This window comes from Giraffa tippelskirchi, chromosome 1 (genome assembly GCF_054371585.1).
Source record: "Giraffa tippelskirchi isolate mGirTip1 chromosome 1, T2T-mGirTip1v1.2.pri, whole genome shotgun sequence".
NCBI lineage: Eukaryota > Metazoa > Chordata > Mammalia > Artiodactyla > Giraffidae > Giraffa > Giraffa tippelskirchi.
The window spans coordinates 110,692,078-110,718,380 of NC_137275.1; the positions used below are offsets into that span (position 1 = coordinate 110,692,078).

General features: G+C 44.9%; 1 protein-coding gene across 49 annotated transcripts in view; it reads left to right on the forward strand.

The window, feature by feature from the left end:
* The window catches only part of LOC145506257 (olfactory receptor 4A47-like), a 249,206-nt gene that overhangs the window by 168,348 nt on the left and 54,555 nt on the right, over positions 1-26,303 (forward strand). For 14 of the 49 annotated variants that reach the window (XR_014053693.1, XR_014053687.1, XR_014053700.1 and 11 more), the window contains exons 4-9: positions 4,467-4,592; positions 14,864-15,037; positions 22,833-22,945; positions 23,747-23,831; positions 25,120-25,262; positions 25,361-25,470. The gene's annotated coding sequence lies outside the window, so the exon portion shown is untranslated. Of the gene's footprint in view, positions 1-4,466; positions 4,593-14,863; positions 15,038-15,274; positions 15,471-15,967; positions 16,567-22,832; positions 25,263-25,360; positions 25,471-26,303 lie in introns of those variants that run through there. The other 35 variants (XR_014053720.1, XR_014053709.1, XR_014053711.1 and 32 more) reach the window with 13 other exon arrangements.

Consider the following 26,303-nt stretch of genomic DNA (forward strand, 5'->3'; position numbering starts at 1 on the left):
TCTCTTTTAATTCTCAGAATAATCCTATGAGATACAGGATATTTATTTATCCCTATCTGTTTGTGGTATTACCCACTCCAGTATTCTTGCCTGGAGAATCCTAGGGACGGTGGAGCCTGGTGGGCTGCCGTCTATGGGGTCGCACAGAGTCGGACACGACTGAAGCGACTTAGCAGTAGCAGCAGCAGCAGTTTGTGGTATTATCACATCACCTGTCAAAGCATATTTAGAGTATGGAAATAATTTTCTCACATTAAATATCTAATGAAAGATTGACAGTGGATTTCTTTCTTTTAATTTTTATTTTATATTGGAGTAGAGTTGATTAACAACGTTGTGTTAGTTTCAGGTATACAGCAAAGTGATTCATTTATGCATATACGTGAATCATTCTTTTTCAAATTCTTTTCCTATTTAGGTTGTTATGTAATATTGAGCAGACTTCCCTGTTCTGTACAGCAGGTCCTTATTGGTTATCCATTTTAAATATAGCAGTGTGTACATGTGGATCCCAAACTCCTGAACTATACCTCCCCCACTCTTCTCCTCGGTAACCATCAGTTTGTTCTCTAAGCCTGTGAGTCTGTTTCTATTTTTTTAAAGAAGTTTATTTTTTTTTTCAGTTTTTTTTAGATTCCATATATAAGTGATAACATATGATATTTGTCTTTTTCTGTCTGACTTACTACACTTAGTGTGATTATCTCTAGGTCCATCCATGTTACTGCAAATGGCATTATTTCATTCTTTTTAAGGCTGAGTAGTATTCCATTGTATATATGTACCACAACTTCTTTATTCATTCTTCTGTTGATCCGACATTTAGATTGTTTCCATGTATTGGATATTGCACATAGTGCTGCAGTGAACATTAGGGTGCATATATTTTTTTTGCCATTTAGTTTTGTCTGGGTATAAGCCCAGGAGTGGGATTGCTGGATTATATGGTAGCTCTATTTTTAGTTTTTTGAGGAACGTCATCCTGTTTTGCTGGATTCCCTGGTGGCTCATATGGTAAACAATCCACCTACAATTCAGGAGACCTGGGTTCTATCTCTGTGTTGGGAAGATCTCTGGAGAAGGGAATGGCAACCCACTGCAGTATTCTTGCCTGGAGAATGCCATGGACAGAAGAGCCTGGCGGGCTACACTCCATGGGGTTGCAGAGTCAGACATGACTGAGCGAGCAACTTCACTTTCATGTTCTATTTTCCCTAGTAGCTGCACCAATTTACATTCCCAGCCCCATGCTGTTTGTCTCTGAGTTTGAAAACCAGCTTCTAAATGTACAAATGGTAACAAAAATCAGTGAAAATTTGCTGTTTTGAAAGACATCCTTCATGACAATGAAACATTCATAAAGTACTGCGTTTTGGTTTACTGTTTGATTTTGTGTTGTCTCTGTCATTAAAAATTTCTCAGGTTTTTAAAAGAACTTTAAATTATATTTTCATAGTGAGAGAAGGTACAGCCATCAGTAAATCTTTATTTTGTCTGACAGATGCCAGACTCAGAATGTTAAAAATGCAGCATAAGTACTCTGTTCGGTCTCTCCTTAATAATAACCTTTTTTTTTTTAATTGAGGATTTTATTTTCTGCAAAATTGTTTCCTACTCCATTGACTATAGCCACTTCCCTAATAGTAGTTATTTTATTCATCACCATTTGTACTCAGTCTATGAATGAGCATTACAGTTGTGTTATATGTTGATTATTGAGGGTGGTATAAAGATGGAGGTCATACTATTTTCTGTACTTTTGAAAACTTCATAATCCAAACAACCCATTGTATTTTTTAATAAAAATTAATTTGGCAAAGAGTTTAAGCAAATTAGAGCTTAAACAAAATTGCCCCAAAGACACATACAAGTGATTTTACTTAGTGTACATTGTAACACATACAGAATTTATATATCTTATTTTTTCATAGTTGGAAAACTAAAGCCATAATTTTAGAGAAAACGACACAGCTATGACCTACTGTATTATACACTAATTAAAAATATTGTGGTGCTCTGTCTCCTTGTTCAAAAAGCCTATTGCATAATAATTCGGAATCCGAGCTCTAGAAATGGGACTAGCTGCACATCTAGGGTTTCCCTTTGTCACTGTACCACTCCAGCCAACACATTTGAAGAGTTATTTCTCGTATGTGTAAAATCAGGATAGTAGCAGTGTGCTTCCTCATAGGGTTCTAGTAAAAACTAAACGTGGCCATAGCTGTAGTGTAGCTAGACACTGCAAACATACCATAAGCCCTTGATCAATGTGATCTGTTATTTGCTATTTCTTCATAATATCCCCATCCTGTGTACTGAAAGCAGTTTGTTAGCACATGCTAGACATTCAAGAACCATTAGCTGATTTGATGAATAAATACTTATTTTTCAATCAACAAAGCAATGAAATCACAGTTCACTTGAATGTAAACAAAGGAGAGAATCAAGAAGGAAGAAGCAGAGAGCTCAGTGTTCTTCTCTCCCCCTGTCCCCGGGGCCCAGGTTTTGTACGTGTCTGTGTCCTCACCTGCTACCTCACGTGGTTAGCAAGATGTTGCCATCTTTACTGGGACTGGGGAAAGTGGGGAAGCCCCAAGTTTGAGGCATTGGTTGCAGGCATCTTAAATTTGAGATGTCCATTCACTACACATCCAAGTGGAAATGTCGGTAGGCAATCGGATATGTGTCTGGAGTCCTAGTACCTTCAGAGACCAGGAACACTGCGTCCCAAGGGGTGTGCTGTCAACTGGATACACTGTGTGTTCCTTCTCTGTCCCCAGACTGCATATCGTGTCACCAAGAACAAGGAAACGTCTCGAGAAAACACACTGATGGGTTTTAAATATTGACGACTCCTTCCCTAGAGCAGTAGTTCTTTGAAACCTGTGCAGTCACTTTTTATGAACTGGATTTTTTTTAGCCTGGAATATACCAGTATCCAGACTGAGACTACATACAAGGTTTCCTCTGAGTGTGAGTGTGTGCACGTGCCTAGGGTCACATTCAAGGAGGGAGGCATTTTTTATTAGAAAATTCATGTTCATGAACAGATTCTTAAAGGGTCCTCTAAGCCAAAAAGTATTTTTAAAATTCAGAATTTCTCCAGCGTGCGTAACATGCATAAAAGAACAGAAATGTTCTTTTATAAAAGGCAGTTTAGTAAAGTGGAACCATCACAAGCTTTGGTGTTTCCAAGGAGGTGCTAGTGGTAAAGAATCTGCCTGCCAGTGCAGGAGAGGAAAGAGATGCAGGTTTGATCCTTGGGTTGGGAGGATCCCCTGGAGAAGGAAATGGCACCCCGCTCAAGTGTTCGTGTCTGGAAATCCCATCAACAGAGGAGCCTGGTGGACTACAGTCCATGGGATTGCAAAGAGTCAGATAAGACTGAAGCATCTTAGCACATATCCATGCGCATATTGCAAGCTTTGATGCCAGTCCTCCTGGTAGAATCCAGGTAGCGTTAGTTACCATAACAAAGTCTTGGTCTCCATCACGTGAATGGAGAGCATCATAACACTTACCCTGAGAAGCCGCCTCCCCAGAGTCATTTCTTTTCCCCTTCTTACTCACTTTCTCTGGTGATTACAAAAATTAGAAAAGTAAGTTCTAAGTGGAGCTTCAGATAATACTCTCTCTGCATTGTTTTCTAAAAACAAATTAGTTAAATAACAATATTTTCTCATAAGCACTCTGATTTCCCCAGTTTTTATTTATTTTCTCTTTGGCTGTGCTGGGTCTTCATTGCTGCGGTGTTTTCCTCTCATTGTGGCGAGCAGAGGCTGCTCTCTAGTTGTGGTGTGTGGGCTTCTCATTGTGGTGGCTTCTCTTGCTGTGGAGCCTGGGCCATAGGACACACGGGCTCCCAGGCTCTACAGCACAGATTCAGTAGCTGTGGCACACAGGCTTAGTTGCCTTAATACCTGTAGAATTTTCCCAAGTCAGGGATTGAACCTGTGTCTCTTGCATTGGCAGGTGGATTATTTATCACTGAGCCACCTGGGAAGCCTCTCTCCCTGTTTTGATATTTAGTACATATAAATTAGCAAGAGGGCGGGGGTAAGTTCCAAAGGAAGGACACGGTGGTCAGAGCCAAGAGTGTTTCCAGAGTGGAGACCCCCGGGGGGGCCCGCTGCAGCGACGCCAGCCACACCTGCTGATGAGTGACTGTCTCCCGCCCGGAGGCTGCATCCTGTCCTTCCCCGAGAAGGGACAGCACGTTCTCAGAGGCTAACACCAAGTCAGACAGACATCACACCCGGAGCCCCAAGCTTCTCATCCGTGGGAAGCAGAGAAGCCTGTCAGAAAAGAACACTTTTCGAATGTCAAATAATTCAGAAAGATTCTTTTTTACTCAGCAATATTCTTAACTGAAAGAAAACATATAGAAAAAATTGTTTACATCTGACTACACAGAACTCCAGTAGCGGAATGATGACTATCCCTTCATGTTTTACTTTATTTTCCAGAGTTTCTCAAGCAAATCACCTTTTTCCATTTGACGATCAGAAAAAGGAAGAAAGGGGTTCTCTTGCCTAGCAGTTCATCACAATCGACAGTGGTGTAAAGCTTGGTTTGAGGAAACCAGGTTGAAGGTACAATTAATTTCTCATTTTGACTTTTTAGGTGACAAATGATAATTTTACTGACCTCCTTAATTAGGAAAACATGCACTAAAAACTAGATTGCTCTTGCATTAACTGCTACAAGTTTCTAATCTGCCAGAGTCTATGCTAATGTGGTTCCCAGGAATGAACATTAAGTCTCATCTGCCATCTGATCAATGCAGGTCCCATTAAGAGCATGGTATGCTGAGATGCGGGCAGTTTGTCTCTGGTTGGTAAGGTCACAGAAGGCAGCCTTTAGTCTGGTCTGAGGCACTGAACTCCTCAGAACAGTTTCTTATTGATCAAAGTCCATCAAACTTGTATTTCAAAACCGAGCCTTTCAGTACCTCTTCCATAGTCTCTTTCCATGTTAAACATCCAAAGTCAGGGGCTCATGCTAACATCTTCCTTTCTCCTGTGGGTTGCATGAAGCTTTGCTATGCCATCTGAATCATCATCTTACTCTAAAAAATAGAGAAAGTCATATACAACACCTTCAGTGAAATATACATCTGTCCCAGATAAAAAATCATGACTGCTCCCCAGGTGAACATGGTCGTCACTTTCTCCATCTGTCCTTCCTATAGACGGTCACCTGCTGCTCTTGAGCACCTTCTGTGCTTCGAGCAGGTAGTGGGGAAGGCCTAGCCTCGCAGGGGGAGGTTTGTGTGGCCGTGGTTCTCTCTGTGCGGCTTCGCTGCTCTGCTGCCCTGGCTTGGAGAGCCTGTTCTTCTAGGATTGGGTGTGTCTGTGTGTTCTTAAAAATGGTAACTGTAGTTCATACTAGCTTATCTTTTGTTTCAAGATGAGAGATAAAGAGCATGATCACCTTTAAAATAGATTCATGTTGTGGGAAACTGCTATAGAGTGCAGGGAGCTCAGATCAGTGCTCTGTGATAACCTAGAAAGGTAAGATAGTAGGAGGGAGGCTACATGGGTGGGAGGGAGACTCAAGAGGGAGGGGATATGCATATAGCTGTTGTGAATGTGTCTGGTGATGAAAGTAAAATCTGATGCTGTAAAGAACAGTATTACATAGGTACCTGGAATGTTAGGTCCATGAATCAAGGTAAATTGGATGTGGTCAAGTAGGAGATGGCAAGAGTGAACATTGACATCTTAGGAATCAGTGAACTAAAATGGACATGAATGAGGGAATTTAATTCAGATGACCATTATACCTACCACTATGGACAAGAATCCCTTAGAAGAAATGGAGTAGCCCTCATAATCAACACAAGAGTCCAAAATGCAGTACTTGGGTGCAACCTCAAAAATGACAGAATGATCTCTCTTTGTTTCCAAGGCAAACCATTCAACATAACAGTAATCTAAGCCTATGCCCTAACCACTGATGCTGAAGAAGCTGAAGTTGAGTAGTTCTATGGAGACCTACAAGACCTCCTAAAACTAACACCAAAAAAAGATGTCCTATTCATCTTAGGGGATTGGAATGCAAAAATAGGGAGTCAAGAGATACCTGGAGTAACAGTCAAGTTTGGCCTTAAAGTCCAAAATGAAGCAGGGCAAAGGCTGACAGAATTCTGCCAAGAGAACGCACTGGTCATGGCAAACACCCTTTTACACCAACACCAGAGATGACTGTACACATGGACATCACCAGATGGTCAATAGCAAAATCAGATTGGTTATATTCTTCACAGCCAAAGATGGAGAAACTCTATACAGTTAGCACAAACAAGACCTGGAGCTGACTGTGCTTCAGATCATCACCTCCTCATAGCAAAATTCAAGCTTAAACTAAAGCAAGTGGAGAAAACCATTAGGCCATTCAGGTACAACCTAAATCAAATCCCTTATGATTATAAAATGGAGGTGACAAATAGATTCAAGGGATTAGATCTGGTAAACAGTGCCTGAAGAACTATGGACAGAGGTTCATAATATTGTACAGGAGGTACTGACCAAAAGCATCTGAAAGAAAAAGAAATGTAAGAAGTCAAAGTGGTTGTCTGAAGAGGCCTTACAAATAGCTTAGAAAAGAAGAGAAGCCAAAAGCAAGGGAGAAAGGGAAAGGTACACCAAACTAAATGCAGAGTTCCAGAGACTAGCAAGGAGAGACAAGAAGGCCTTCTTCAACGAACAGTGCACAGACATAGAGGAAAACAACAAAAGGGGAAAGACTAGGGATCTCTTCAAAAAAATTGGAGATATCAAAGGAACATTTCATACAAAGACAGACACAATAAAGGACAGAAATGATAAAGATGTAATAGAAGCAGAAGAGATCAAGAAGAGATGGCAAGAATATACAAAAGAACTGTACAAAAAAGATCTTAGTGACCTGGATAACCAAGAAGGTGTGGTCACTCACCCAGAGCCAGACATTCTGGAGTGTGACGTTAAGGGGCTTAAGGAAGTGCTGCTGCTAATAAAGCTAGTGGAGGTGATGGAATTTGAGTTGAGCTGTTTAAAAATCCTAAAAGATGATGCTATTAAAGTGTTGCATGCAATATGTCAGCAAGTTTGGAGAGGTCAGCGGTGGCCATAGGACTGGAAAAGGTCAATATTCATTCCAGTTCCCAAGAAGGGCAGTTACTAAAGAATGTTCAAACTATTGCACAATTGCACTAATTTCACATGCTAGCAAGGTAATGCCCCAAATCCTTCAAGCTAGGCTTCAGGAGTACTTGAATTGAGAACTTCCAGATTTACAAACTGGGTTTAGAAAAGACAGAGGAACCAGAGATCAAATTGCCAACATTTGCTGGATCATAGAGAATGCAAGGGAATTCCAGGAAAACATATACTTCTGTTTCATTGACTACACTAAAGCCTTTGACTGTGTGGGTCATAACCAACTGTGGGAAACTGTTAAAGTGATGGGAATACCAGACGAATTTGCCTGTCTCCTGAAAAACCTGTATGCAGATCAAGAAGCAACAGTTAGAACCTTATATGGAACAACTGACTGGTTCAAAATTCAGAAAGGAGTACATCAACGCTGTATATTGTCATCCTGCTTATTTAACTTATATGCAGAGCACATCATATGGAATGCCAGGCTGGATGAAGCACAAGCTGGAATCAAGATTGCTGGGAGAAATATCAGTAACCTCAGATATGCAGATGCCACCACCCTTATGGCAGAAAGCAAAGAGGAACTAAAGAACCTATTGATGAAGGTGAAAGAGGAGAGTGAAAAAGACAGCTTAAAATTCAATGTTCAAGAAAACTAAGATCATGGCATCCGGTCCCATCACTTCATGGCAAATAGAAGGGGAAAAGGTGGAAGCAGTGACAGATTTCCTCTTCTTGGGCTCTAAAATCACTGTGAATGGTGACTGAAGCCATGAAATTAGAAAATGTTTGCTTCTTGGAAGGAAAGCTATGACAAACCTCGACAGTGTATTAAAAAGCAGAGACATCACTTTGCTGACAAAGGTTCATATAGTCAAAGCTATGGTCTTTCCGGTAGTCATGTACAGATGTGAGAGTTGGACCATAAAGAAGTCAGAGTGCTGAAGAACTGATGCTTTCAAACTGTGGTGTTAGAGAAGACTCCTGAGAGTTCCTTGGACAGCAAGGAGATCAAACCAGTCAACCCTAAAGGAAATCAACCCTGAATACTCATTGGACGGACTGATGCTAAAGCATCAGATATGAAGAGCTGACTATCGGAAAAGACGCTGATGCTGGGGAAGATTGAGGGCAGGAAGAGAAGGAGGAGACAGAGGTTGAGATGGTTGGATGGCATCATGGATTCAATGGATATGAGTTTGGGCAAACTCTGGGGAATTATGAGGGACAGAGAGGCCTGGTATACTTGGTATATGCAGTCCATGGGGTCACAAAGAGTCAGACACAACTTGGAGACTGAACAACAGCAACAGCTGATCTATGCTGTACAGCAGAAACTAACACAACATTGTAAAGCAATTACATCCCAAATGAAAAAAATATATAGATTCATCTTGGAATAATGCCAGATCTAATTAGTTGATGAATCAATCAGGTCCCATTTTCAACACATTGCTTTATTTCCACAATATATCTGTTTGTTTGAAGCGTGAGAGCATTCCTCTCTTTCCTTCCTCCCTCTGATGAGAGCATGTTTCTGTGTCACCAACCACGAAACTTGGTTAACACTGTGTTCTGTTCTTAGAATTAGAAAACCCATTTATGCATTTATTTTTTCTGTTTATTATAAAATTATGAGAAAAATTGGAAAACTGAAGAAAAATAGATAATATGTACTCCTAGCCTACCTCTCAAATTGATGCTGATAACTATTAGTATTTTGACTTAATTTCTACTACTGTTTTATTTTAGGGCATAGATTTTGTTGTGGCTGTTTTTCTCTCTCTTTGTTTTTCACTTTTTAAAATATTTTACTGAGCCGGGTTGTCATTGCAACATGTAGGGTCTAGTTCCCTGACCTAGGGATCAAACCTGGGTCCCCTGTGTTGGGAGCATGGAGTCTTATCCACTGGACCACCAGGGAAGTCCATGTGGTTGTTTCTTATATGGTTGCAGTCATACTATATATACTGTGCATTATTTTACCTTAAAGGTATTTCCATTTTTTTCACAGCACTGTGAAAAAATAATTTTTATGACTGTTAAATAGTGTTCGAGTGACCTACTATAGTTTATATAATTGCTCCATTATTACAGGGCATTAGGATAATTTTCAGGTTTTATATCATAAATGCTGTTGGTCTCAAGAGTTATGTGTTTAAAGATTTCCTTCCAGTTTGGAATGAAATTCTTAGATTTTCTGAAATGGAAAGTGGGATTATTGGCCAAAAAGCTGCTGAAAATGTGAGGATCTTGGTGCCTCTTGTTAAATTCTCATGGAAGGCAGTTAGTAACTCATGTGTGGGCAGCCAGCACACGAGGGAGCCAGTGCTCCTGGAGCCCTAGCCCCTTGGCTGTTCCTCCTGCTCCCCTTCCGGGCATCGGCCAATTTCCCTCCCTTCCCCACCCGCGGGCGGGGTGGTGAGACCCTTGGCTTCCTGCTCCTGCTGCTCTCTCTGCCTTCCTCCTTCCACACAAACTGGAGCTCTAGGGGCCACTCAGCCCACAGGAAAGTGGGGCCCTCCCAGAGGTCAGGCTCCCCTTCTCCAGTGGGCAGCCTGGCTTGGAGTGCTGTCCACCCCTGGGAACCACAGGCACTGTCCCTTCGCTGCTCCCCAGGGTGGTCTCCCAAAATCTGGTCTCCTCTGTAGGCTTTCTTCTCCTTTTGCCCCCACCCCTAGTCCTATCTCCCCAACCTGTCCCCTGAAGCCCAAAGCAGCTGCTTCCTCCCCCAAACGAAGCCCAGGCCTTTGGTTCTTTCTGTCACAGACTTCCCCCAATAGATTTCCATAAGTTGTATTTCTGTTCGCATTTGTTTCTATATATTTTTAAATTTCTCCTTTGGTTTACTTGATGACCAGTTGATTATTCAGCAGTGTTGTTTGATTTTTTGTGTTTATTTTTTCCATTTTAAAAAAGTTTTGTGTAAGTTTTCTGCTGAAAAATCTGCTGGTAGCCTCATGGGGGTTCTCTTGTATGTAACAAGTCATTTTATTCTTGCTGCATTTAGGATGCTTTCTTTATCCTTAAGGGCTTCGCACGTGGCTCAGTGGTAAAGAATCCACCTGCCAATGCAGGAGGCGAGGGTTCGATCCCTGGGTTGGGAAGATCCCCTGGAGAAGGAAATGGCAACCTGCTCCAGTATTCTTGCCCGGGAAAACCCATGGACAGAGGAGCCTGGTGGGCTACAGTCCATGGGGTCACAAAGAGTTGGACATGAGTGAGAGACTAAACAATAACAACAATTGCATCCTCAATTTTTACCACTTTAGTGTTCATGTGCCTTGGGGTGGTCTCTTAGGGTTAATCTTATTCAGAACTCTCTGGGTTTCCTGGACCTAGATGTGTTTCCTTCCTCAGATTAGAGATGTTTTCAGACACTATTTCTTCTAATAATTTTCCTCTCTTGCTCTTTCTCTTATTCTTTTGGGACCCCTATAATGCAAACGTTATTCTGCTTGATGTTGTCCCTAGGTCCCCTTAAGGTAGCTTTGTTTTTTTCTTAAAACTTTGTTTTTCACTTCGCTGCTCTGTCTGGGTGAGTTCCTCTGGTTTGTCTTCCAGTTTGTTGATTCCCTCCTACCCGCTGTTGAGTCTCTCTGGTGTGTTTTTCAGTTCAGAAACACGACTGTTTGGTTTTTTCTATCTCTTTGTTGAAGTTCTCACTGTGTTTGTTCATCATCCTTGCCCTGAATTCAGCAAGCACTTTCAGGACTATGACTTTGAACTCTTTGTCAGTTAGATTGCTTGTATTTGTTTCATTTAATTATTTTTCTGAGGTTTTTTTGTCTTGTTCTTTTGATTGGAACACATATCCTTATGTTGCCTAGTTCTCTGTTTCTGTGTATTAGATGAATCAGCTCTCTCTTCCGGTCTTGAAGAAGTAGACAGCATAATAGGTTGCCTGTGGGCTCAGAGGCACAGCCCCGCCTGGCCACGAGAGCCCAGGGGCTGCGTGTCCTCCTGTTGTGACAAGGCTGTGCAGGCGGGGGGGCTGGCCCCGGAGTGACTGCGTGGCCCGCCACAGCAGCCGTGGCCATGGGGAGTGTAGTACAGTTTGTAACACATTAATTTGGCCAGTTCTGAGGCCCTTACTAGGAGCTGCTAGTTTCCCTTTCTTGTCCAGTGCCTCAAGCCCACACCCCAACCACCTCCCATATAGAGCTCCAGGCCACCATGCACCTGCCCTTATCACCCCCCTGGTGGGATTTATTTGGAGCCTGTACTAGGTTGCTCACCCTGCCGCACCAGCTCCTTTGCATGGAAACCACAGACCAGGCACCACCCGCTGTTCCCCTCTCCTCTGCCCCCTGCCTGACCCCAGTGCTTCTTCTGAGTGGCCCTGCATGGTCTGCTCTCCCCCTGGAACTCAAGTGACAGAGCTGCTGGACTCTTTCTGGTCTCTCCTCTCAGTCTGCTTCTGGCCTTGCCGTGCCTAACTGAGCGGACGTTGTGAAAGGGAGTCCCACGCACTTCCCATTTACCACCGCAGCCCATTCTACGTGCATCTGAGGCTGGGAGATGAGGAAGGAGTCAGTGGCCTGTCCTGGGTCCCCAGTTCAGCCTCGATGCAATTGCTTCTTCATAAAAAGCCCTGCTCTTTCATGCGCTGGTCATTGGAGTTGACTGTCCTCCACCCACCTTGTTGAATCAAGACCTTGAACTATCTGGGCTCTTGGCTTTCTTCTTCACCCCAAGTCCTGCCATAATCCTGGATGACACCAGCACCCACTTGTCTGTCAATTCCACACCCTGGAGTCTTGCTTCCTATCTGTGATTTTATCTTCTTACACCTGTTGCTTTTCACCTCTGTTCATTGTCTACCCCTTGCTTGTCCAGCAACACTTATGTCCTCCACTTCCAAAATCCCAGATCAAAATATGTATCAGTATGTATTGCTGTATAAGAAACTACTCTCAAATTTAGAGGCTTAGAGCAACAGCCTCAAACCTCATGTGTTTTTATCCAGAACATTAAATGACCCTCACTGACTTTAAATAAAAGAAAGTGAAGTCGCTCAGTTGTGTCCAACTCTTTGTGACCCCATGGACTGTAGCCTACCAGGCTCCTCCATCCATGGGATTTTCTAGGCAATAGTACTGGAATGGATTGCCATTTCCTTCTCCGTGGGATCTTCCCGACCCAGTGATCGAACCTGGGTCTCCCGCATTGTAAACAGACGCTTTATCATCTGAGCCACCAGGGAAGTTGAAGTGTCCTCTACTCAGGGCCAGCTCTCATCTGTGAACTGGCAGATCTTTAGTCCATTTGTAAGTGGATTAGCATCTGCACACTTTAAATGCTCACACTTGACAGCATACTTTGACCCACTCATTCTCTCCTGCTCTTCTTTGAGGACATGTGTGATGTCATGGTCTGTACAACAGTATTTATAGTAGCAAACAGTCAGTAACAGCCTAGATCTCCAGGGTATGGACTGGCCAAGTTAATTCATGGAATTTAAAGTGGTCATAGAAAGTGATGTGAATGAAATGTTTCTAATTGCATAGGAAAAACTCTCTGTAGAATGATAATGAAAAGAAATAATAATCATCTGTGTTTACACTATGAATGCATTATTTAAAATGCAGCATCTTTTAAAATTTATCTATTTATTTTTTACCATGCCAAATCTTCATTGCTGTGCAGGCTTTTCTTCAGTTGGTAGTGAGCCGGGGCTCCTCTCTAGCTGTGCGCGGCTTCTCAGTATGGTGGTTCCCTCGCTGTGAGCACAGGCTCCAGCGCACTGGGGCTTCAGTTGCTGCGGCTCCCGGGCTCTCGAGCACAGGCTCAAGAGTTGTGCAGCACAGGCTTAGTTGTTCCGCGGTATGTGGAATCTTCCTGGATCAAGGGTGGAACCTGTGTCCCCTGCATTGGCAGGCAGATTCTTATCCACTGCATCAACAGGGAGGCCCACAGCATCTTTTTTTTTTTTTTTTTTATGGTGGCAGACTGCACTGTTTTAAGTTGAGTTGATATAAAAGGAAGTAAAGCCTTGATGGGAAGAGATAATTTGGCTTTTTTCTCCATTAGAGGGGAAGGCAGATCTGCCAGGATAATTTGATGTCTAATAGTGGCTTTGAGACTTCACAACCTCATCCCAGCTGACAGCCTCTGCTTCTCCTAGAGTTCTTGTTTTCTCTGCCTTGGAGAGATATGGGGTGGAGACATAGGGTGGGGAGCATCAGACTTGCCTGGGGAGCATTTGCTGCAACAAGCGGGGATATGGGGACAGCTGCCCACAGCTTCAGGGGCAGCTCCCCACGGAGCCTGCCCTGGACCATGCGGCCGGGACTCCCCTGGGAAAGCAAACAGGAAGGAAGAATGTGTCAAAGGGGGAAAGCGGCTGTCAGAGCAGAGAACGATTTAGACGCTGAAAAAAGGCCAGCGTGGAGGCCAGTTGCTGTGCCACAGAAACCTCGGGTCTGCCCTGGCTTGCTGCGGCTGGACACACTCTTTGCTCAGCGCCTGCTATTCTGGGAAGGAATCTGCAGGGAGCTGGCAGGTCTCTAGCCCCAAGGTTTCCTCTGATGGACCGACAAGCAGGTGTTGGAGATGCCTGTATCAGAAATGTCACACACCCAGGGGCTCATCTTCACTTTCTACTAGAGCCTGTGATTGTGTGTAAATGTTTTATGTGTTTCTTCATGATGAAGAGGTCAGTATATTATTGCTGACACTTTTCCATAGGGATACAGAAAAATTGATTAAGCCCATCGTTTATTTATGATTTGTATATTTAATACTGAGGTTATTATTACACAATTCAAACCAAAACAGATTCAGTAGAGAAGAACTCTGTTGGTAATAAAAAGTGTTGACTTTATGATCTTAAGAAAGCATGAGACTATCTTGGTGTTAAAAAAAAAAATTCATCGTGGGACTCCCTGTGAGTCCAGTGGTTAAGACTCTGAGCTTCTGCTGCAACAGGTACAGGTTCAGTCCCTATTCAGGAAACTAAAATGCCACATGCTTCCTGGCAAGATCAAAAAAATTCAATTACATCTGAAAAAGTAAGTCTTGGATTCCTTAGAAAGCCACATGTTAGGTAAACTCCTAAAATAATAATCACAGCATAATCAGAAAAAAAAGTAAAAAGTGAAACAGCATATATTCAACTGCTGCACTCTTGACAAATAATTTTCATGAACTGAGTCACGTCCGTGTGTGTGTGTGTGCTCAGTTGTGTCGGACTCTTTGCGACCCCACGGACTGTAGCCCGCCAGGCTCCTCTGTCCATGGGGTTCTCCAGGGAAGAATACTGGAGTGGGTTGGCATTTCCTTCTCCAGGGGATCTTCCCGATCCAGGGATCGAACCTACATCTCCTGCTTGGCAGGTGCATTCTTTACCGCTGCACCATCATTGACCTAATGAATGAAGGGGTGGTAGCCCTCACTGGCTCTCCAGGCACCAGCCCACCTTGGTGTGTTCTCAGCCTGAGAGTGCCCCCTGCCCCCACAGTGGATCCACTCCCTTCATGGCTCCAGGAAGCCCCCACCCCCCGTCACTCCATCCAACTGCAGCTGGTGCATGACTGTCACAGAAATGCACAGCTGTTCTGTTCTGTGCCTGTTTCTATGGCCCCTCTGAAGTCTGCAGTGTCCCATCTCTGAAGGGCCAGGACGTGTGTCTGCCTGGCTCCCTGGGGAGGGGGGCAGCCGCCTGGGATGTGCACATGCTTTGTAGGTGACGTCTTAGCCGTGTCACCTTTCTCCAGGGGCACAGGTGTGACAGCACTGATGGTATCATCTGAGGAGACCCCTTCTTTCACTGAAGTGCTCATCTTGGACCCACGGATGTTGACAAAGAGCCCAATGCGTGTTGGGGTTGGATGCCGCACAGACAGACGGTGCCGGCCCGCCACCCTAGAGTGGGGCTCAGGATCTGATTGGTAAGCTGAGGGCCCCACTGCCGACTAGGAGTGCAGAGACCTGGTGACCGGGCCCCATCCAACGTGTGGACACAACGCTGACAGCTTTTAGTCCTGTTTGGGTTCTGGGGACAACACGATCTGCATCCACTCATTTCACCTGACTGATGGTGGGACTTGCAAGTCACTGTCTCATGGGGGCCCCTGCACCACACGCTGTAAAACTTGCCCCCACTGAGCTCTGTGCGCATTCCATAGGTGCCCTCCCCCACTCCTCCGCTGAAGAGGCCTCCTTTTGTGACTCCTCAGTACCTGACTACCTGCGGTGGCCACGGGCACCCCCGGGCTTGTGACCTCAAGTGCTGCCTTCCTCAGCCCTGCACTTAGGATCCCGGAAAACAGGTGCCCATGACCCTGAGCCTGTGACCCTCTGGACTCTGCCCTCCCCGATTCGGTTGGTGATAGCAGCACCCCACAGTGTGGAACTGGGACCAGGCCTCTTGTGGAGGGCAGGGGTGTGGGGCTGAACCTGGGGCCCTGGCAGGCCCCACCCTCGAGCGGGACTTGTCCTCTCTGCCCCCTGCCCTCAGTCCAGGCCAGATGCTGGGGAGTTGGAGGAGGTACCCCAATCCCAGACCATTCAGCTGCCTGGGGACACCCAGAGATCACCTGAGTGAACAGAAACGGGAGTTGGCAGATTCTATAGATGGAGTTACCACCAGTGTGTGTGCAGGAACTCAGGGATTTGGGGCTACTCTCCCATCTCTCAAACCAAGTGTCCTGGCAGAGGAAGGGGGCCAAGGCTGAACAGCTGGCTGCCCTTCAGGCAGCGGTCTCAGCCCCAAGGCTGGCCGACCAGGGGCCCTGTCTGGGAATCTCCACGTGTGCCTGCCCCTGGCCTGGAAGCCTCTCCCTTTGGGTTGAAGGACTCCAGAGATCTTTGCTTTACAGGTACCCAAACAGAGAGCCAGTAGCAGACTTGTCTACATCTGCTAACCCCCAGACAGCCCTCCTGGGACATGCCTCATCCCCCTGGGAGTCCTAGATGTCATCCAGATGTCACCCACAGCAAGGACTCCTGTCCCATCTCAGAAGACATTGCTAGGCATGAAGGGAGTGCTCGGCGCACCCGCCTTCCACATACACCCCCGGCAGCCGATCTAATTGGTTCAGTTTGGAAGCCAAGGGACTCTTCCAGAGCTCTGATAGAAGTTAAACAGTACCACATGCCACCTTTCCACCTCCTGTGAGTGTCACCATTACTACAGACACCAATCAAGCGAACTTTCTGTCCCTGGGGACTTCACTTCCCCCAACATTCCCACCCCCACCACTCAGACACCCCAACCACTTATAGTGGCCATGAGGATGGGAACCTCTGAGGTTCTCGTTTCCAGTGGCCACCTCCCCACCTGACCCTGTCCCGCCTGGTCAGGGGCCTACTTTGCTTCCTGAGGAGCATTTGTCCTCCTCCCTAAAGATATGAGTCATCACCAAGGTTTAAAAGGATGTCAAAGTATTGTAAGACCTAAAATCCCATGTGTACCCTGTGTGTGCTCAGTCGTGTCTGACTCTTTGCGATCCCGTGGACTGTAGCCTGCCAGGCTCCTCTGTCCATGGAATTCTCCAGACAAGAATATTGAAGTGGGTTATCATGCCCTCCTCCAGAGGATCTTCCCAACCCAGAGACTGAACCTGCATCTCTTGTGTCTCCTGCATTGGCAGGCAGGTTCTTTACCACTGAGCCACCTGGGAAGCTATAGAGGAGGACAGACGTCCTCTGGTCTCTTAGGGTGTGTGGCTGAGTCTAAGCATTAAACTGACATAAGATGGGTGAGCAGGAGGAAAGCATACACATCTTACTGATATTTGACACATACTTGGGACCTTTCAAAATAGAATGAAGTCCCAAAGAACTGAGCAGAAAATTAAAAAAAAATTTTTTATTGGAATAGAGTTGATTTACAATGTTGTGTGGTTGTGTGTTTCAGATGTACAGCAAAGTGAATCAGTGTGTGTTTTACATACACATATATTCACTCTTTTTTAGATTCATCAGTGGAAGGAGGCTTATCAAATGGTTGGCAGGTCCCAGAAAGGAAGCACTAATGAGGTTGATTTAACTCAGAAGCAAGAGAAAGCATTGGAGTGTGTTCAGCAGGGTCAGTCAGCCTCCACCTTACACACTCACTGGTGGCCCAGGTAGCAGGAGGCAATGGGGTGGAGAGGCCGCCAGCAGTCTGGCAGGGAAGCACTTGTTTCAGCCATCCAGGTGAGCATGGTGATGCTCGCGCCAGTCTGTGGAAAACGGGAGCAAGAGGTGCCAGATTCTCTTGGTGCTAGGAGCTCAGGTTCACTGGGATTTGAGTGAAGATGCTCAACGATCTTCACACTTCTAATTTGAGCAGTGATTACACTAATCCCGAGAGAAGAGAGGAAGAGAAATAGATCTAAGGAAGAATACTGTAACTGAAACCCAGGGAGCAGAAGCTCTTAGGAAAGGAGACCCTGGCAGAAATCTTTCACGTGTTTCAGAGAGAAGCCAGCGCACTGTGGGCCAGGGGAGCATCGTCTGGATTTCTCTATCACTGAAGCATCACTGGTGTTTGAAGAGCAGTGCCAAGGACTAAAGGGTTGGTCCCAAGGACTCAGAGGAAGGGGAGGAGGTGCAGACAGTGTGTGTAGACCACAAGGGGGAGCCGTGCCAAAAAGAGGAGGGAGAGAGTGCCACAGGAGATGAACCTTGGTGGTGTTTTCAATGGAAGTGACCTGAGTCTGCTAGTGGAATGAACAGCAGCGCCTTCCAGTTGACAGGGTCAAGGGGGAGTACAACTGGCTGAGGAAGAAGGAACTGGGAAGTTTGAGGTGGTACCTGGTCCCATCGTAGGGGGCTAGTGTTGGGTCTGGTGGTGCCTGGTGTCTTCTCAGACTCTAAGACCGAGAGGGTGAGCGTTCATCACAAAGTTGAGAGAGAACTGAAAACAGAGATGTCCTCTCATCAGAAAGGACTGCAGAAGAATGTCAAGGGCTGTGGAGTTGTACCATCAGTTCTACCATCATTGTAGAACATGCAGAAGTCTTGTGGGAAAGGCATCAGCTATGTCACAGTTTGATGGGACACGAGCAGGGTAAACTTGCCCTGTGTCCAGACAGAACACTGGGGAAAGTGGATCCAGATCGTCAGCTGCAGGCAAGGTATGGAGGGGAGCCAGCAGCGGACTGGAGAGGTGCTGCCTCGGAGCTCACCCAACAGGACACACTTCTGGGAGGTCCCCAGGGGAGGCAGCTGGAGGGAGGGGCTGACACACAGAGAGGGGTTTGTGATTGTTGACATGCTGGACAGGGTCCAGGTGTGGTCACGGGAGTAGGTTGTTGAAGTGGAGAGTGAGACTAGAGCTTCCGGTGCTGTTGAAATATGCTGGGTGGAAGAGGGGGAGGACTGGGTCAGGGGTTGCTGAGGTTTCACATCCTCAACTCATTAAAAACCCTGAACAGCCACAAAATACCACACATACCCAAACACTTCCCATCTCAACAAGTGAACCGAAGGAGAAACCAGAATGAAATCAGTTGTCCATCAGTGAAAGGCTCTCAGTTGTGGAGCTTGAAGGGTGGATCAGGTCACAGAGAAAACTGTGGGCAGACCTGTAGGCCTGATCCTGGAGCTCGTCCTTGAGGCCCACAGGGAGGTTCTATGCGTGCTGGCCGCTTGGGGAGGGCAGCTGCCTTAGTGAGGGTGGCGGGGGCGGGGGGAGGCAGGCAGGGGGGCACAGTTGGCTCAGGGCAACCCTCCAGGAAGGGAGCTGGTGGCACTAAGACCTCATCCTCATTCCCCTCAGGTCTCTTGCCCAGGCTCTCATTCAGCCAAATCCGATGGACCCAGAGAACCCCGGAACCCTTTTGAAGTAGCCTCTGTGGCTCAGTTTCCCAGGGCAGAGAGAGCAGGTTGGAAAATAGACATTTATAGGGCAAATGAAGGGTACTGAGAACGTTTTTACAGCAGAGTGAGAGTATTTATTCAGAGAGGCTTACAGCATTATAGAAGAATTCTTCCGCTCTAAGGGGCTTTCAGCTTGAAGGGGAAATGATGATAAGCCTGTGTTTCGCTTAACTTTTCCTGTGTGAACTAGGAGCCACCAAGCAGGCTGTATTTTTGATTTGTTTGAAGCTGACTTCTTGTGTTTATTTCTGCTCAATCTGTATACACTGCATCTTGAAGGCCTTGAATATTCACATTTGGAAAACATCCAACAGCTTTGTCTTTGCACTCCAGGGCCTTGAACTGTACTCTTGTCTCCAAGCTCTGAAATGGAGTGACATGGGGGACCTCAGCTTCCCCAGCTTCTGTAAGGGTAAAGCTGGAGGTCTTTGGAGACTGATGGTTCTTCTGGCAGAGTCAGGGAAGAGTGCCATGTGCACAGACTGTAAGGCCACCATTCAGCTGTGTTATCTGACTGTGTGTGGTCAGTCCCTCAGTCATGTCCGACTGTTTGCAACTCCATAGACTGTAGCCCGCCAGGTTCCTCTGCCCATGTGATTTCCCAGGCAAGAATACTGGAGTGGGTTGCCACGCCCTCCTCCAGGGGATCTTCCCAGTCCAGGGATCAAACCCCTGTCTCTTGTGCCTCCTGTATTGGCAGGTGGATTCTTCACCACTGCGCCACCTGGGAAATCAATAATAAATAGAATTCTCTAGGCAAGAAAACTGGAGTCAGTAGCCATTCCCTTTTCCAGGGGATCTTCCTGACTCTGGGATCGAACTCAGGTCTCTTGTGCCTCCTACACTGTAGGCAGGTTCTTTACCATCTGAGCCACCAAACCAAATGGGCAAGGGAATTGTAAAAAATTATCTAATAACTGTGATAGTGAGTCATTTCCAGTTGATTGCCAAGTGTCAGTGTAATCTGTTTAAAGGAAACCAGTGTGAGATGAAGTATTTCCTGCCATATCATAGACAAGGATGTCACAGCCTTCAGCTGTTTTGGCCCTCCAAATGTGAATTTCTGAGCCCCGAGGGTGGCCAGGAAGAACAATGCGTGCTATCTGGCAGCCATGGAGCTGCCACCACTCCCTATGGTGAACAAGGAACTAAGGATGTGAATAATCACATCACAGGGCAGTGGCCCCAGATAGCTGAGATGCATATGAAAGGGATGATTTCAGTGAGCCCAGACTCTTGCATCTTCCCATACACAGAAAAGTGCAATTCCTTAATGAGATATCTCGTCTTCCCTCAGTTCAGTTCGGTTCAGTCATTCAGTCATGTCTGACTCTTTGCAACCGCATGGACTACAGCACGTGTTCCCTGATTAGCAATAATCTTTTGATTTTCAGACTACCTGCCCCTTGTTGCAAGCTTCTACATTACCTGACTTCCCACCCTCCCCTCCTCTCCCTGTCTCCTCAGAGCAGTTCTCTCAGGGTCACTTGAGAGGCTGTCTCCCGGGCTTGATGCCCTAAAAATTCCCACCAAATGAAACATAACTCTCACCATGTTTAGTTTTTAACTAAAACCGTGTCCTGTGATGTGATTATTCACATCCTTATTTCCTTGCTCACCATAGGGAGTGGTGGCAGCTCCATGGCTGCCAGATAGCAGGTATTGCTGTTCCTGGGCACTCTCGGGGATCAGAAATTCACATTTGGAGGGCAAAATTAGAGGAAAACTTATATTTTATAAGTTGACACCACTTTTGAGAATCTTCCCTAAATCTAGTTCCATTTGCTTTATCGGGTCAAAGGACGTTCATGCATTCGGCATAGAAGCAGTGTCTCCACAATGCCAGGCACTGTGGGTGTGGGAATGCCCAGATGTGAGCCACAGAATCACTGGGCAAAAGGGATCAGACAGCTGAGCATACGTGTGACTGTGGCAGCCCACTTCCCTGCATATGGTGATGAGAAGGGGCAGCCTGTCTGACTGTGATGATGGCCAGCTGGGGGATAGGTGCAGCCTGAGGACAGCTCTGCAGTGCTGGTGGGAAGAGTCTTCCAGTGGGTGACACTAAACCGAACTCTACAAGTCCAAAAGGGGGTAAGAGCATTCTAAGCAGAGGGAACAGTGTATGTGGAAGCTCTGGGGTAGGAAATTTGTGTTCAGGTGACAAAGCGAAGTCCGGTGTGTCTGGAGAGAAGTGAGTGCACGAAGGGAGAGAGGCTGGAATGCGGCTGGAGAGTGGCTGGTGAGGGTGGGAACCCCCAACACAATGTTCGCCCTGTTCAGGAGTCTGTATTTTGTTCCACATGTAGTGGGAAGATATTGAGAAAATGTAATTGGGGACGTGGCCTGATTGAGTTCATCCTCGAGACATGTCTATTGGCTATGATGTGAAGAGTGCAGGGGTGGGCCCAGGGGAGCTGGGAGGTCAGCCAGGAGGATATTGTAGATGACCTGGGGGCCATGAACGTGGAGAAAATGCTTAGATTTGAAAGATATTTTGGAAAGTAAGATACAGAGGAATTATTGATGGATTGGTTATGGGAATTAAAAGAAAGTGTGTGTCAGGATTTTGTGTTGGCTGAATTTGTCAGTGTTTATGTAAACTTGGCATGGTTGGCCAATATGAAACGATGTATGATGATGAGTCAAGCTTCCAGGGCTTATTTGCATCTGCTATTTTTAAATCAACTGGAAAGCTATTTAATTTGTTTAAACTAAACTAAAACAACAAATAAAAGCCATTCACCAATTTCTCCCACACCCACTTCTTGTAACTACATGCGTGTTCTCTATATATTTGAGCTTGTTTGTGTGTGTGTGTTTTAAGATTTCACATGTGAAATCATTTTTATGTCTGACTTATTGATTTATTTCACTTAGCATAATGCCCTTGACGTCCTTCCATGATCACAGATGGGAAGATGTCATTCTTTTTTGTAGTTAAATAATATTCCATTCTATGTATACATACTACAGTTTCTTTATCCATACATCCATCCTTCAGTGAACACTTAGGTGGCTTCCTATCTTGGCTGTTATACATAGTGCTGCAATAAACATGGGGGATGCATATATCCTTTTGTTTTCTTTGGATAGACACCCAGAAGTGGAATTGCTGAATATAATTGCAGAATATGGCAGTTCTATTTTTAGTTTATTGAGGAGCCTCTGGTACTATTCTGAATGGCTGTAACCATCTCACATTCCCTCTAAAAGTGTACAAGAGTTCCTGTTTCTCCATACCCTCGCCAACAATATTTTTTTAAATGTGTTTACTTAGTCTCTGAGCAATGGACATTCAGATTGCTTTTTAAAATATTTTTGTTTATTTTATATTTTTATTTTTTGGCTGTGCTGGGTCTTCACTGCTGCATGGGCTCGTCTCTAGCTGAGGCGAGTGGAGGTTTCTCTCTAGTTGTGGTGCACTGGCTTCTCAATGCAGTGGCTTCTCTTGATGTGGAGCATGGGCTCTGGGGCATGAGGGCTTCATTTGTGGCACATGGGCTCAGTAGTTGCAGCTCCTGGTCTCTAGAGCACAGGCTTAATTGTTGCGGTGTGCAGGCTTAGTTGTACCTTGGCTTGTGGGATCTTCCTGGATCAGGGATTGAACCTGTGTCTTCTGGATTGGCAGGTAGAATCTTTACCACTGAGCCATCAGGGAAGCCTCCAGCCAACACATTTTATGTGTGTTCTTTTTGGTGGTGGCTGTTCTGACAGGTGTGAGTGATACCTCATGTGGTTTTGATTTTCATTTCTCAATGATGGGTAAAGTTGAGCATCTTTTCAAGTAACTATTGGCCATCTGTTTGTTTGCTTTGGAAAGACATCTTTCAGACCTCCTGCTCAGTTTTAATGGAGCATTTTTGTCTTTAATAGGTCCACTGTCTTGGTGGGGAAACTGGAGCAGAAATCTGGGAGCATCTCATCATTATCCACTGCCCCTTCCTGGCTCTTTCCGCTACCATCAGCAACCCGGAGCATCTGACTGAGTAGGCCTGAGCTTCAGTCTAGATAGAATACTTATCTGTTTTGAATGTTTGAATGTCATCTTTTCTATATGTGTTCTGGAAAGTTCCATAACCACCTGATGAATCTCTTACCTTATCTCTGAATATTCAGGGAATACACTCACTCCTCCTGGCAGGTGCTGAGCAAGGCCACACTCTGTAAAGGAAAAAAACCAAGGGTTCCCCCAGCTGGATCTGCAGTTGAGTAGGAAATTTCCCCCGTATCTCAAGAAAGGCTCACCAGAAGTGATTGATTTATTTTTCTTTTTCTTTGTCCTTCTGCAAAGAAATAGAATTAAAATAGTATCATGGCTCCCTGGTGGCTCAGACAGTAAAGAATCTGTCTGCAATGCAGGAGACCCAGTTTCCATCCCTGGGTCAGGAAGATTCCCTGGAGAAAGGATAGGCTACCCACTCCAGTATTCTTGCCTGGAGAATCCCATGGAGAGGAACCTGGTGGGCTAGAGTGCCGGAGTCCAGCTCCAGTGGGTCCAGGGGTTCCTTCAGGAAGGATGGCGTCGGTGATGCGAAATGAGAAGACACAGCGAATCTTAGCGTCTCCAAGTGTCTCCCGACTTTATTGTTTTCAAGACAGCTTTTATATTTTTAGTGATACATAGAAACAAATGTAAAGTATAGAGTCATACCAAATCAGCTTAATGGGTCGGCAGTTTTGACCATTATTGAAACCGTTTGCATCTCTTAGTTACAAAAAGTTTCATTATGTTTACATCATCTTCTGGCCCGGGGGCCTGCCAACACCCCGTGACTCTCCATTGACAGGGGTCGACCAGCCAGAACACTCCTGCATCCGGCACAGCAGGAAAGAATTCATCAACAGAAAGCCTCAAGGCAAAACCTGTCTTCGGTAATCCATCCCACGCCCGAGCCCGAGGGAAAAGAATGTGGTCCCATAAGGTCATGGTACAGCAAGTTGAAACAATGTAGCGCAAAGGTCACTTCTTAGCAAAAATCACCAGCTAAATTAACAATTGTCTTATTATGTATTAAAGCTAAACTTTTATCTCTAACTATTATGCTTTCATTATATAGGCTAAATATGTTAAGAGCAAAAACATAGTGAGTAAATATAGATTAAGTAACAGTTTCATAAAGCAATATTTCTTATATTTCCTAATAAGCCTTCTTTCCTACGAAGGGTTCTGTGCCCATTGGGGCTTTCTGTGCAGAGGCTCTCAATGCTGTTTTATTGTTAAGGAGCAGTCATGCACATTAGTTCCAAAGGCACAGGCACTCTTGTTAAACAGACTAAAATGCTAGCAAGGGAAGTTTAGATTAAAATACTCTATATCCTAGATAATCTAACAGGGCGCCACCGTTCGGGGGCCGTATCGATCAGGGTTCCAGATTGATCTATTTAGGAAGAGATCAGGAAAGGCCTTTTCCCTAAGTCACAGAAAATAAGAAGAGGTTTATTATAGCAAGCATCAGAAAGAGAGATATCATCTTTAAGGTGAGCGCTGAGACAGCCTTCCTTGCGAGAATCCCTGAGGCCTGAGTTACTCTGCTCATCAGGTCTTCTCCTCATGACTCTGTCATGGGTGGGATCTCGTGAGCTGGCTTCCGGCACTACAGTCTGTGGGGTCGCAAAGAGTCAGACACTTTGATTGAGCAACTAACACACACACATAATGACACAGTCTGCCATGGACCTTGAGACTTCTTATGTTGTCCCAGTTTACAGATGTTTGGAAAGATAGGGGAGCCTTATTAGTTGAAAGCCCCGTATCATTTTTCCATTGTGCTAGATCTTTGCCCACTAACAACAATTATAGCAAAGACTCTGATTTGCCAAGTGCCTTTCTAAGTACTTTGCATATGTTGATGTGTCTTAGATGGCCAACAACGCTTATGATTTATTATTTTAATTGCTGCTGTTAGGTAGATTTTCTGACTGCTATTATTATTTCCTTTTAAATATGAAAAACGAGGCACAGAGAGATTTTGTGATTCAACCAAGAGTCTCAGCCCAGGTTAAGGAGGCTGGAATTCAACCTTAGGCCATCTGGCTCCAGGGCCTATTCATTTATGTACAAGTTTTAAGGCACATAACATTTTCTGTATTTTGAAGTACTTGACATTTCAGGAAGTGGTTCCATGTTCTGCATAAGTAATACATAATTAAAATTTTTAAGGTGGCTACAATCTGTAAAACGGTACTGGAAACAAGCAGACAGTATGATTGAATGAAGTATTGCTTCTAAAAGAAATGCCAACTCCCGTGCCAGTTCCCACAAGAACTACTTGCTGATGAAGCAGTCATATAAAGTGAGACTTGGTAGGTTTGACACATTCATAGGAATTTTGTGTCTTCCTTTCAAGTTATCCCATCCTTGTGTGTCCATTCATTGGGAAATTCTTGCTCTTCACTTCCAGCGCTGTATGAAGAGAGATACGATGACTTAGAGAAGTACATATGTTCAGTGAGCAATCATGACATTTCCTGTGACCATTTTCACCTGTGTGCTGCGTTGACAACAGACCATGTGAGTGATACTTCTGCCATGTTTGTTCTGAGCAAAGGCTATTATTTATGTCATAATGCAGAGCTGCCTGGGTGGTACTCATCAGAATTACAGAATCAGTACTTTTAACAGATATTTAATCTGAGTTTTAAAAGCAACAAGAATAACTTCCTAGTTTTTATCTATTCCTTAATGGTGTATGCCTCTGCAAAGCTTAAAAATGACTGAACACTTTAACCTGAAGTTTTTTTGGGTTGATTTTTCTTTATTCTTGGATGTTATCTTTGCCCATTTTCCTTCTTCTCAGCACCCATGTCCATCCATCCACCTTTTTGGACACTGTCTCTTCTCTTAGTGCAGCTACAACTTTGTGTGGACAGTGTCTCATACACGTGAGAATTTGATCGCTGTGAATTAGGTTAGACGAGGAAAAGATGCTTTTCACTGACATAGCAATCACACTGTGATGTTTTGGTAGTAAATCAATAAGGTGGAAGTCTTAAGGAGACCTCATTTGGGGCTCTGGGGTTTGAGTGGGGGAAGATTTCTTAATTTTCTTCGCATTTGTTTTCCTTTTCCATTCTATTCTCAGGATGGCCCATTAAAGCTTTGGTTGCCTCTCAAAGTGATAATTAGGCAACAGTTTTGCTTCCAAGACTGAACAAGTTAAATATACTCTAAACTCTGTTGTCAGATGAAGCCTTCTGGTCTGACAGTTTTTAAGTCACATGCAGTTTTCTTTAGTTACAATAGTTGATGTCCTAGGGAGTAGTTCCAAGTTCTGCCTGAATGACGTATCTATCAGAAACATAACTTAGGTAAATAAAGAGGATAATTCTGATCCTGCTGAGCCT